At 43.4% G+C, this 11,702-nt stretch overlaps 1 long non-coding RNA gene across 1 annotated transcript; it reads left to right on the plus strand.

Annotated features, from left to right (window-relative positions):
• The first annotated feature begins 219 nt into the window (after positions 1–219).
• On the plus strand, positions 220–1,923 carry LOC109873280 (uncharacterized). Its single transcript, XR_002252576.2, has 3 exons — positions 220–377; positions 1,382–1,497; positions 1,677–1,923. It is a non-coding gene; the product is annotated as an uncharacterized LOC109873280 (long non-coding RNA).
• The last annotated feature ends 9,779 nt before the right edge of the window (positions 1,924–11,702 follow it).

The raw sequence follows: 11,702 nt of genomic DNA on the forward strand, positions 1-11,702 counted from the left end.
CTAGAAAGCCAGGGTAACCTGTCTAAATAATTATCACCCCGTGCACTCACATCTGTAGTCATGAAATGCTTTGATAGGCTGGTCATGGCCTCCCAACTCTGATGTTACCCCATTGAAGTTGAAGTGTAAAATGGTTAAGGTTATGGTTAACGTTAGAGTAGGAGTTAAGGTTAGGATTAGGGTTTAAGGTAGGGACGTCCGAAGGATCTCAGATAGCACTAACCGAGGTTTAGCAAATTATGCGCATGCGCGTATGAGTTACTTTGAACCATTTTCCGGTATTTGTCGTAAACGTTCTTCCAGTTTGGTCTTCAAGGGCATTTTACGAACTCGAGTCAACATGTTTCGGTTTGCTAAAGCAGCCCTGAACGTCTCCGGTAAGAGATCGTTTAAAAGCGATAGATTGCTGCTCCTTCATTTTGTGTCTGTTTGAACATTTCTGTAAACTGGAAATTATTTTTCAGTGTTATAAGTGACTGTCCTTACTTAGCCTATCTGACAGCTAGCAGTCTGTAGTGAGCTAGCCTACCTAATTTAACCATATTACGTTAGCGCTTGTAAATTGACTGACTGAGTGATTGTAGTAGTAACGTTATCTAGTAGTTGGCTTGCGTTCGCTAGCTACATTAGTTGTTGAAGGTTCTTTACTTAACTCCACTTTGAACATTAGTCAGGTCTGTGTTATTGTTTCGTATTGTTTTGTCATTGTTAGGTTGGTTTGCCTTGACACTCATTTACAGGCAGTGAGGGGCACAATTAGATGGTCACTTACAACGTCAACTTGCCTCCTAACTAGCTAGCTGTCTTCACATCACCCCATCTCCAGAGTCATGTATTGGTTAGCGATTGCACAATTTTTTTAAATTAACATACTCAAATGCATTTAGATGTTAAAGGCAGACACTCAAGTTACTGAGGGACTTTTTAATTGAATAATCCAACATGACAATATAGTTAATCCGTGCAGAAGTAATCTTGACATTCCATCCCACCACTCTGGATAAAATGAGAGCGAAGTCCTGGGGTGCTAAAACGCCTGTGTTATCAGTATAACCCGAGTTGTGCAGTGGTTTAAGACACTGCTTCTCAGTGCAAGAGACGTCACTGCAGTACCTGGTTCAAATCCAGGCTGCATCACATCCGGTTGTGATTGGGAGTCCTATTGGGCTGCACACAATTGGCCCATTGTCGTCCGGGTTTGGCCAGAGTAGGCCGTCATTGTAAATAAGAATTTGTTCCTAACTGACTTGCCTAGTTAATAAATAAAGGTTAAATAAATACAAAATAACCAAGGGCTCATGACCTCTGAATCACTGACATTTACTCACTGTGTGGATGTTGTGCCTTGGCCCTACATTTTTGTTTTATCTATTCAATGCAGGAAAAGGTGCCCGTCTTGTGAGGTTCAGTTCAACCCATGCCCCCGAATTCCATGCGAAGTATGGCACTGGCCTGATGGTCGGAGGAGTCGCGTTCTGTGTGTCAGTCTGGGGATTTGTATGTTTATTTTTTTATCTTTGTTGTGCCAAGTTATAGTAGGCCTAAAACAGTGTATAACATTTGTATAGGCTAGTCTTTCTTGGTGTATTATTCTTTCCCCACACCAACATAAATCCTAACTTGCTGTGTACACACATTTATTATTTGGGATGCTCAACATCTGTCCTCGTTTTCAGGTACTAACACAAACCGGCATCACATGGAATCTGTCTCCAGTTGGGAAGGTCCAACCCAAACCATGGAGGGATGCGGAAGAATAATGGACTGGGACTGCTCTCTTGAGAAATCGACCACAGCAGACCACAAAACACTTATTCCAGATATCCCTATCAACATTCTGGTTGTACAGATGGATACCCATGTTTTTAACTTGTTGCCGTCCTGACATTACCCATGTAGTCAATAAATTAAATGTAAACCAAACGTTGACTGAATATCTTTTACTTAAGCACTCTGTTGCGGTGTTCCCTTTCATGTACCCTTCAAATGGTAGGGGGTGCCTTTGTCAAATGTAATCAGGAAAGGTAGAGTCAAGAATATATCTGTACTATCATGTTTTTCTAAAATCCTAGAAGAATTGGTGTATAGGAGAATGTTGCCCCATTTAAATCAACACGGTATTAGGCCATCATTGTAAATAAGAATTACTGACATGCGTAGTTAAATATAAGCACCAATTTTCTGTTGTAGTAAGAACTACTCTACAGATATTGCTCTTTTGCAACTTGTGGATAAAATATTTACAGCAAGAGTGAATACGTTCTTGGCATCTTTAGATATATCCAAAATGTTTGACACAGTTGATAATGAAATATTACTTGCTAAATTGCATTATGGTTTACATGATTATACATATTATGTTTATAGAGAATTTGTTTGAACTGCTATGCATCTACCAGGGCCAAGAGATCCTGTGGTGTGCCACGGGATTGGATAATTGGACCTTGTTATTCCTAATCTGGATCAATGACCTAATCAATAGTTATGTCACGTAACAAATACAACCGGTGTAGACCTTACCATGAAATGCTTACTTACAAGAAAGACTTAATAAAATATTTACAAAGTAACAAGATAACGAGGGCCTTCCTCTGACACCGCCTAGTATATATAGTTGCAGTCGGAAGTTTACATACACTTAGGTTGGAGTCATTATAACTCATTTTTCAACCACTCCATAAATGTATTGTTAACAAACTATAGTTTTGGTATGTCGGTTAGAACATCTACTTTGTGCTTGACACAAGTAATGTTTTGAAAAATAGTTTACAGACATTATTTCACTTATATTTCACTGTATCACAATTCCAGTGGGTCAGAAGTTTGCCTAGACCAAGTTGACTGTGCCTTTAAACAGCTTGGAAAATTCCAGAAAATTATGTCATGGCTTTAGAAGCTTCTGATAGGGTAATTGGCATAATTTGAGTTAATTGTAGGTGTACCTGTGGATGTATTTCAAGACCTACCTTCAAACTCAGTGCCTCTTTGCTTGACATGGGAAAATCAAAAGAAATCAGCCAAGACCTCAGAAAAATAATTGTAGACCTCCACAAGTCTGGTTCATCCTTGGGAGCAATTTCCAAACGCCTGAAGGTACCACGTTCATCTGTACAAACAATAGTACGCAAGTATAAACACCATGGGACCATGCAGCCTTCATACCGCTCAGGAAGGAGACGCATTCTGGAGAAGCACGGGGGTGGCAGCATCATGTTGTGGGGGTCATGTCATGTTGTGGGGGTGCTTTGCTGCAGGAGGGACTGGTGCACTTCGCAAAATAGATGTCATCATGAGGGAGGACAATTATGTGGATATATTGAAGCAACATCTCAAGACATCAGTCAGGAAGTTAAAGCTTGGTCGCAAATGGGTCTTCCAAATGGACAATGACCCCATGCATACTTCCAAAGTTGTGCCAAAATGGTTTGGGACAACAAAGTCAAGGTATTGGAGTGGCCATCACAAAGCCCTTACCTCAATCCTATCGAAAATGTGTGGGCAGAACTGAAAAAGCGTGTGTGAGCAAAGAGGCATATAAACCTGACTCATTTACACCAGCTCTGTCAGGAGGAATGGGCCAAAATTCACCCAATTTATTGTGGGAAGCTTGTGAAAGGCTACCCGAAACGTTAAACAATTTAAAGGCAATGCTAGTGGGTATTATATACTGAACAAAAATATAAATGCAACATGTAAAGTGTTGGCCCCATGTTTCATGAGCTACAGATAACAAACACAATTGCATTTTATCAATGGCAATTTGAGTGCACAGAGATACCGTGATGAGATCCTGAGACCCATTGTCTTGCAATTAATCCGCTGCCATCACCTCATGTTTCAGCATCATAATACACGGCCCTATGTCACAAGGATCTGTACACAATTTTTGGAAGCTGAACATTTCTCAGTTCTTCCATGGCCTGTATAATAACCTGACATGTCACCCGTTGAGCATGTTTGGGATGCTCTGGGTCAACGTGTACGACAGTGTATTCCAGTTCCCGCCAATATCCAGCAACTTCGGACAGCCATTGAAGAGGAGTCGGACAACATTCCACAGGCCACAATCAACAGCCTGATCAACTCTATGTAAAGGAGATGTGTCCCACTGCATGAGGCAAATGGTGGTCACACCAGACTGGTTTTCTGATCCACGCTCCTACCTTTTTTTTAAGGTATCGTTGATCATCAGATGCGATTCTGTATTCCCAGTCATGTGAAATCCATAGATTAGGGCCTAATGAATGTATTTTAATTGAATGATTTCCTTATATGAACGGTAACTCAGTCAAGTTTTAGAAATTGTTGCATGTTGCGTTTATATTTATGTTCAGTGTATTTAGAGTTTAGCGATCTAGTTAATGTGTTTTGAGTTTCCAGTTTCTATGATCGCATGGAACTCCCATTTCCAATTACTCAAGCAAACAACAAAATTACCTTTAAAAAACAGATGAAACAACATGTCATGGAACTGCGGGGACTGTGACAGGACACACAAACACAGACACACTAACACACACATCATTTTTGTTGTTGTATTGTATATATAATTTTTGTTGTTGTATTGTTTGTTTATCATTGTATTTTACATTTGTGTGAGTTGGCGGCGCGCACAGTGATGTGGGTGTAACAGTATTGCTTCCGTCCCTCTCCTCGCCCCAACCTGGGCTTAAACCAGGGACCCTCTGCACACATCAACAACAGTCACCCTCGAAGCATCGTTGCCTATCGCTACACAAAAGCTGCAGCCCTTGCTGATCAAGGGAAACAATTACTTCCAGGTCCCGGAGTGAGTGATGTCACCGATTGAAATGCTACTAGCACACACCCTTAACTAGCCAGCCATTTCAAACCGGTTACATGGGCTGGTGTGGATCAAATGCCAGGGCCAAAGTTTGGGCCCAGTCCGCCCCTGCTACTACGTAAACAGACCATCAGTCCAGATATACCTTCAGTAGGCTATCACCACGCAGGTTCTAAAGCTAATGCAATCAATGAGTTCACCCGGGGAAGGACCAGGTAATTAATTTCCTCCACCACAGTGGACTCGTCATAATACCCATAAAACCAAGCGGTCAAACATGGAAATAGTTCCAATTGTCTTTCCACCATTAATTTTATCTTTAAAATCGTAATTATCGTAATTATCTTTGCGTGACGTTTGGATAACTGTAGTTCTCTCTCAGACAAGGTGAGTTTTATCAATAAATTCACCTCAATTTACTCTCAAAAAATCATAATGCTAATTAGCAACAGAGAAGACCTCAGCATGACTACAAATTCCTGCAGGAAGCTCCTGGTCATCTCTTGCTGAGACTGTCAGCTTCTGTCAGCTTCCGTTCACCAGCCCGATCAGTGACCCGTGCTCAGTCCATGATGAATCCATATGCTGTATTGAAATGAATTGAGCAAAATGTTAGCAATACAATGTGTTATATACAACTGTCAGTATTCTACAAGGAAATAACCACTTAATCAATGATATAATCATTAACCAGATTACCCAAGATACCAGATTTAAATTAATGATAACTCCGTACTAGAATGTTGTCATCTAAAAAATATATTGGCATTCAGAATTGACTTTGTTTGACAGTATTTATTTATTTGGAGTGGTACATGCATTCACACAGTCTTGATTTGTAGGATACTTCCCACTATATCCCAAGTTATCAATGAAAAGTTTATTGAAAAACTGCACTTGTCCTCGTGAAAATGACAATTTATTAAATATTCTACAGCTATAACGACATCAAACAAATCAAACTTTATTTATATAGCATATTTCTTACAACATATGCATTTCAAGGTGTTCAGTGTCATGTATTGAAAGGCATGTGGAACTTAAGTTTCTTCCTCTTGGCAGGTCTCTATAGGTGACCAGCAGGGCCGGCCCTGGCCATTCTGCCGCCCTACAAGAAGTCACAGTAAGCAAAATGACATTGAAAATATGTCTAAAATCTGAATGAAAGGTGAAAAGATGTATTTTCCGGATGTTGAAATCTAGTTAATTTTAGATTCTGAATGAAAGTTAAAAATGTAATTTAATTCAAATCTGTGTTTAGGCCAAATCAAGGCTGGTCCAGACCTGACAAAATCTGAACCAAACAGAAAAAATAAGAAAAAAAACCATGTCAGCCAGCAATGGAATTGTATGAATACCCATCCATGGGTAGGCCCACCGTTTGTAAAACCGGTCATACAGTGAGGGAAAAAAGTATTTGATCTCCTGCTGATTTTGTACATTTGCCCACAGACAAAGAAATGATCAGTCTATAATTTTAATGGTAGGTTTATTTGAACAGTGAGAGACAGAATAACAACAAAAAAAATCCAGAAAAACGCATGTCAAAAATGTTATAAATTGATTTGCATTTTAATGAGAGAAATAAGTATTTGACCCCCTCTCAATCAGAAAGATTTCTGGCTCCCAGGTGTCTTTTATACAGGTAATGAGCTGAGATTAGGAGCACACTCTTAAAGGGAGTGCTCCTAATCTCAGTTTGTTACCTGTATAAAAGACACCTGTCCACAGAAGCAATCAATCAATCAGATTCCAAACTCTCCACCATGGCCAAGACCAAAGAGCTCTCCAAGGATGTCAGGGACAAGATTGTAGACCTACACAAGGCTGGAATGGGCTATAAGACCATCGCCAAGCAGCTTGGTGAGAAGGTGACAACAGTTGGTGCGATTATTCGCAAATGGAAGAAACACAAAAGAACTGTCAATCTCCGTCGGCCTGGGGCTCCATGCAAGATCTCACCTCGTGGAGTTGCAATGATCATGAGAACGGTGAGGAATCAGCCCAGAACTACACAGGAGATCTTGTCAAGGATCTCAAGGCAGCTGGGACCATAGTCACTAAGAAAAGAAAACAATTGGTAACACACTTCGCCGTGAAGGACTGAAATCCTGCAGTGCCCGCAAGGTCCCCCTGTTCAAGAAAGCACATATACATGCCCGTCTGAAGTTTGCCAATGAACATCTGAATGATTCAGAGGACAACTGGGTGAAAGTGTTGTGGTCAGATGAGACCAAAATGGAGCTCTTTGGCATCAACTCAACTCGCTGTGTTTGGAGGAGGAGGAATACTGCCTATGACCCCAAGAACATCATCCCCACCGTCAAACATGGAGGTGGAAACATTATGCGTTGGGGGTGTTTTTCTGCTAAGGGGACAGGACAACTTCACCGCATCAAAGGGACGATGGATGGGGCCATGTACCGTCAAATCTTGGGTGAGAACCTCTTTCCCTCAGCCAGAGCATTGAAAATGGGTCGTGGATGGGTATTCCAGAATGACAATGACCCAAAACACATGGCCAAGGCAACAAAGGAGTGGCTCAAGAAGAAGCACATTAAGGTCCTGGAGTGGCCTAGCCAGTTTCCAGACCTTAATCCATAGAAAATCTGTGGAGGGAGCTGAAGGTTCGAGTTGCCAAACGACAGCCTGGAAACCTTAATGACTTGGAGAAGATCTGCAAAGAGGAGTGGGATAAAATCCCTCCTGAGATGTGTGCAAACCTGGTGGCCAACCACAAGAAACGTCTGACCTCTGTGATTGCCAACAAGGGTTTTGCCACCAAGTACTAAGTCATGTTTAGCAGAGGGGTCAAATAATTATTTCCCTCATTAAAATGCAAATCAATTTATACAATTTTTGACGTGTTTTTCTGGATTTGTGTTGTTATTACGTCTCTCGCTGTTCAAATAAACCTACCATTAAAATTATAGACTGATCATTTCTTTGTCAGTGAGCAAACGTACAAAATCAGCAGGGGATCAAATACTTTTTCCCTCGCTGTATGTCCTGATTCCTGTGACTTATCAATGTGGCTATTTAAGCTCTGAATATCAGCTACCCAACTCTATCAGGAAAAGTTATCCTGAGCTTATTTGCAATGTGCTTACACAGCGGGAAATGCAGAAGTATTTTCTTTTTCGCTATGATCAGCTCGTAAAAAATGTACTGATACAAACTTGAAACCACTGATCATGACAATTTAGCCCACGGGATGAAACTCCTGGACAGCAGTTGTGAGTAACCTGATTGCCCATTACATATTGTCCCTTTTACTTTGACCTGTCTTGTTTTTAGGATATGTTGTTTGTTGTAAAATCATTTTTTATTTGATTGGGCGCCATTTAGGTTAGGCTATTTGATTGGAGAAACCTGCATGATGTAAAAAGTGTCCGTCTCATTACATTGTCATACATTGTATCACCAGCAGCCTGTAGGCTACAGAAAAGGTCACATACTATTTCTACCAAATGCTATATCTGCTACATGATTTATATTAGATACTTTTTTTGACTGAATGTTGGTGGAGCGCCACAGTGATGTCTCTCCAACAGCACCCTGGAGAGGTGCACTGGGATAATTATGTAAGGTTTTGTTGTTGTTGGATGTGTGTCTTGGTCAGGATAGCTCCAGAAAATGCTGCCCTCGTAAATCTGCCGCTATAGGTCACATGCAACCAGAGGACATTTTTTTTAGACCACCTTTACTCCACACATAGAGATGCATACAAAACTCTCGCCTGCCTTCCATTTGGAAAATCGGACCATAATTCTCCTGATTCCTTCTTACAAGCCAAAACTAAAGCAGGAAGTTACAGGACTGTTTTTTACACTACAGGACTGTTTTGCTAGCACAGACTGGAATATGTTCCCGGGATTCATCCAATGGCATTGAGGAGTATACCACCTCAGTCATCGGCTTCATCAATAAGTGCATCGACGTCGTTGTCCCCACAGTGACCGCACATATCCCAACCAGAAGCCATGAATTACAGGCAACATCCGCATCGAAATAAAGGTCAGAGCTGGACACCAATCCGGACACTTATAAGAAATCCCACTATGCCCTCAGACGAACCATCAAACAAACAAAGCGTCAATACAGGATTAAGATTGAATCCTACTACAATTTCTCTGACGCTCATCGTATGTCGCAGGGCTTGAAAACTATTATGGACTACAAAGGGAAACCCAGACGTGAGCTGCCCAGGGACGCAAGCTTACCAGACGAGCTAAATGCCTTTTATGTTTGCTTCGAGGCAAGCAACACTGAAGCATGCACGAGAGCAGCAGCTGTTCTGGATGACTGTGTGATAACGCTCTCGGCAGCCGGTGTGAGCCTTTAAACAGGTCAACATTCACAAATCCGCGGGGCCAGACGGATTACCTGGACGTGTACTCAAAACATGCGCGGACCAACTGGAAAGTGTCTTCACTGACATTTTCAAGCTCTCCCTCCCTGACCGAGTCTGTAATACCTACATGTGTCAAGCTGACCACCATAGTCCCCTGTGCACAAGGAAGCGAAGGTAACCTGCCCAAATGATTACCGCACCTGTAACACTCACGTCTGTAGCTATAAAGTACTTTGAGAAACTGGCTCACATCAACACATCATGGCTCACATCAACAGCATCCTCCCAGATATCCTAGACCCACTCTAATTCGTATACCACCACAACAGATCCACAGATGACGCAATCTCAATCGCACTCCACACTGCCCTTTCCCACCTGGACAAAAGGAACACCTATGTGAGAATGTTGTTCATTGACTACAGCTCAGCGTTCAACACCATAGTGCTCACGAAGCTCATCACTAAGGACCCTGGGACTAAACACATCCCTCTGCAACTGGATCTTGGACTTCCTGACGGGCCGCCCCCGGGTGGTAAGGGTAGGCAACAACACATCTGCCACACTGATCCTCAACACTGGGGCCCCTCAGGGATGTGTACTTAGTCCCCTCCTGTACTCCCTGTTCACCCCACGACTGCATGGCCAAACACGACTCCAACACCATCATTGAGTTTGCTAATGACACAACAGTGGTAGGCCTGATCACCGACAATTATGAGACAGCCTATAGGGAGGAGGTCAGAGAACTGGCAGTGTGGTACCAGGACAACAAAGGAGCTGATCGTGGACTACAGGAAAAGGCGGGCCGAAACGCCCCAATTAACATTGACAGGGCTGTAGTGGAATGTGTTGAGAGTTTCAAGTTCCATCACCAACGAACTATCATGGTCCAAGCACACCAAGACAGTCGTGAAGAGGGCATGACAAAACCTTTTCTCCCTCAGGAGACTGAAAAGACTGGCATGGGTCCCCAGAACCTTAAAAGGTTCCACAGCTGCACCATCGACCGGCATCGGACCATAAGGCGCTACAGAGGGTAGTGCGTACGGCCCAGTACATCACTGGGGCCAAGCTACCTGCCATCCAGGACCTATATAATAGGCAGTTTCAGAGGAAAGCACAAAAAATGATCAGAGACTCCAGTCACCCAAGTCATAGACTGTTTTCTCTGCTGCCACACGGGAAGCGGTACCGGAACACCAAGTCTAGGACCAAAATGCTCCTTAACAGCTTCTACCCCCAAGCAATAAGACTGCTGAACAATTAATCAAATGGCCACTGGACTATTTACATTGACCCCAGTGGATAACTGCAAGGCAATCTCTTTGTGCGCCACTCAGGAGCCATGACCAAAATGACCAATATACACTGCTCAAAAAAATAAAGGGAACACTTAAACAACACAATGTAATTCCAAGTCAATCACACTTCTGTGAAATCAAACTGTCCACCTAGGAAGCAACACTGATTGACAATCAATTTCACATGCTGTTGTGCAAATGGAATAGACAACAGGTGGAAATTATAGGCAATTAGCAAGACACCCCCAATAAAGGAGTGGTTCTGCAGGTGGTGACCACAGACCACTTCTCAGTTCCTATGCTTCCTGGCTGATGTTTTGGTCACTTTGAATGCTGGCGGTGCTTTCACTCTAGTGGTAGCATGAGACGGAGTCTACAACCCACACAAGTGACTCAGGTAGTGCAGCTCATTCAGGATGGCACATTAATGCGAGCTGTGGCAAGAAGGTTTGCTGTGTCTGTCAGCGTAGTGTCCAGAGCATGGAGGCGCTACCAGGAGACATCAGGAGACGTGGAGGAGGCCGTAGGAGGGCAACAACCCAGCAGCAGGACCGCTACCTCCACCTTTGTGCAAGGAGGAGCAGGAGGAGCACTGCCAGAGCCCTGCAAAATGACCTCTAGCAGGCCACAAATGTGCATGTGTCTGCTCAAACGGAAACAGACTCCATGAGGGTGGTATGAGGGCCCGACGTCCACAGGTGGGGGTTGTGCTTACAGCCCAACACCGTGCAGGACGTTTGGCATTTGCAAGAGAACACCAAGATTGGCAAATTCGCCACTGGCACCCTGTGCTCTTCACAGATGAAAGCAGGTTCACACTGAGCACATGTGATAGAGTCTGGAGATGCCGTGGAGAACGTTCTGCTGCCTGCAACATCCTCCAGCATGACCGGTTTGGCAGGGGGTCAGTTATGGTGTGGGGTGGCATTTCTTTGGGGGGCCGCACAGCCCTCCATGTGCTCACCAGAGGTAGCCTGACTGCCATTAGGTACCGAGATGAGATCTTCCGACCCCTTGTGAGACCATATGCTGGTGCGGTTGGCCCTGGGTTCCTCCTAATGCAAGACAATGCTAGACCTCATGTGGCTGGAGGGTGTCAGCAGTTCCTGCAAGAGGAAGGCATTGATGCTATGGACTGGCCCGCGCGTTCCCCAGACCTGAATCCAATTGAGCACATCTGGGACATCATGTCTCGCTCCATCCACCAACGCCACCTTGCACCACAGACTGTCCAGGAGTT

Source organism: Oncorhynchus kisutch, linkage group LG28 (assembly GCF_002021735.2).
Source record: "Oncorhynchus kisutch isolate 150728-3 linkage group LG28, Okis_V2, whole genome shotgun sequence".
Taxonomy (NCBI): Eukaryota; Metazoa; Chordata; class Actinopteri; order Salmoniformes; family Salmonidae; genus Oncorhynchus; species Oncorhynchus kisutch.